The following is a 2,398-nucleotide window of genomic DNA, read 5'->3' as shown; positions in this document are numbered from 1 at the left end:
GCTGAATAATCAACCATTTGCAGAAATACCGAAGAGAGAAAGAGAGAGAGCACATCCCTGCTCGGATGGAATATGGACGAGGTGAACTCAATGATGTTTTCCAAACTGAAGGCAAACAGTGGGAGAGAAATGTCAAGACAGCCTTCAGTCTCTGACATCAGCAGCAAGAGGGGCTTGAGTTAGACTTAGGAAGGAACTTCCACACGGGAAGGATTTGACATCTTCCCTTCCCCACCTGAGCTGGATCCACCCAAGAGCCTGGCAAGGGGGAGGGCTGAACTGAGACCAGGGAAAATCCAAGGACTACAAAATGTATGAATTTGGAAGGGAGCACAGAATCACCTAAGCCAACACCTTTCCCTAAAGGGCAGGTAGGCTACTGTCCAGGAAGGTGATGTGACTCACCCATGATGAGACACTGGGATTAGCATCTCCCATTCGTGGCCGCATGCTCAGCAGCCACAGTTCTTTGAGCTCCCGGCCTCTCTCTCTTGCCTCTTTGCCCCACTGGAGAGCAGAAGGGGTTACTGGGCCCCTCCCCTCAGGGATCCCTCAGGGCCTGGGGGTGGTGAGAAGGGGCAGCTGCAGCTGTTCAACTGCTAGCTCCGAATTTCTTCAGATAATCAATTGGCCTCGCTGCCGCTCTGCTCCACAGGACGGGAGAAGAAGGAGGGGATGGAGGATGCAGGGGACAAGATGATGGGAGAGGAGACAACAGAGAGACTGCGGTCCCCAGGCTGAGTGGAAAGTGAGAGCTCCGGGCTAGCAGACAGGGAGGAGGGAGGAGGACAGGCCCTTGTTTCACATCCCTCCAAAACTCAGCAAGTGTGCCAGCGGGGTGGAGGTGGGAGGTTTGGGGGCACCAGTTGAGTAGGGCTTTTGCACCTCCCCCCCAGGAACCCTTTCCCTAGTGTCCCTTCCATGGCCACTTCCAGCTGTCCCTGCCCTCTCCCTCCATAGTCACCACAGGTAGCTGACCCTGCAGTCCTGTCTGCTATAATTGCTCCCTTCTGCTCTCCTTCTCAGCAAACTCCACCCCCAGTGACAGAGCAGACGGCAGGGCCCCAGGGGTTTGAGAATGGGGGGCATGGGGGGACTCTGCTCTTAGCCACTCCCCCCAATGCACACATTGTAATAGGCTGCCAGGCATATGGCCTCTTTGTGCCCACACAATGGAGGCCCGGCCTGTGCCCCTTTTCCAGTCTGGGCACAGAGGTTCCTCTCTCTCATTTCATCCACCTCCCTTCCTTCTCCATCCCCAATGCAGTGCCCACCTTTGCCTTCTCATCTTCCTCAGTCTGGAAGGCTCCTTACATCACTCGCTTCCTTTATTTTTCTGCATCTCTCTCACTTTCTTGTGTCTTTTTCTGAGCTCTTGAAATCCAACTGGGTGAGGATTGTGGGCAGAAGAAAGAGGCTAGCAGGAAGATCCCCTTCACAGAATATTAGTGCAGGGAGAGAAGGAAGCAAGCAGAGATGCTGAGCGAGCAGGAGGCTGAGAAGGAGTGGGGACAACGGTGGTGGTGGCAGCAGCAGAGACATTGTGCTAGAGGGGAAGAGAAAACCCACACGTGGCAGCCAGAGGACCTGAGTTCCAGCTCTGTGTTCACCTTTATTCTTTGTGCCATAATGAGCAAACCACAAGCCTTCCCTGGGTCTCAGTGTTCTCATCTTTAAAATGGGGAAAGTACTAAGACCCACCCTCAAACAAAAACAAACAAAAAACCAAACCCGTTGCCGTCTCATAGTGCCCTATAGGACAGAGTAGAACTGCCTCATAGAGTTTCCAAGGAGCGCCTGGCCCTCACAAGAGTGTTATGAAGATGAAATGAGATCCTTGTGGCAATACTCAGCATGATAAATGTCGTTCGATGGTACCATAGGGGCAGTCGGTAGCAGGGCCAACTCATGCTGTTGTACAGTTTATACACAGCACAAGGTGCCAGGGCAGGGGAGTGGAGGCATCTGATATTGCCCCCTGCTCCACCAGATCAGCTGGGCATCACTGAGGATGCATCCCTGAGAGGGGGTTCCCCTTCCTATTTTCCACAAAGGTGCCGTGGTAATGGCTACTGATGGCCCTGGAAATCCAGCCCCTCATGCAGGTTCCTGAGCACCAGTCAGGAGTCCAAATGAAACCTCAGGAAACCAAGATAGAGTGGGAGGGGACAAGAGCCTGTGGGAAGGCAAAGTGAGAGATCCCTGTGCTCAGTCTCTCTGGGAAGTTGGGAATGGTCACCTGGCTAAGTGCTTGGCTGCTAACCGAAAGGTTGGCGGTTCGAACCTACCCAGTGGCTCCATGGGAGAAAGACCTGTCAATCTTCTCCCATAAATATTACAGCCTAGAAAACCCTGTGGGGCAGTTCTACTCTGCTACTTGGGGTCACTATGAGTCAAA

Source organism: Trichechus manatus, unplaced genomic scaffold (assembly GCF_000243295.1).
Source record: "Trichechus manatus latirostris isolate Lorelei unplaced genomic scaffold, TriManLat1.0 scaffold00288, whole genome shotgun sequence".
NCBI classification, from domain to species: domain Eukaryota; kingdom Metazoa; phylum Chordata; class Mammalia; order Sirenia; family Trichechidae; genus Trichechus; species Trichechus manatus.
The sequence above is the reverse complement of the archived record's forward strand: the minus strand, read 5'-3'. Positions refer to the sequence as shown.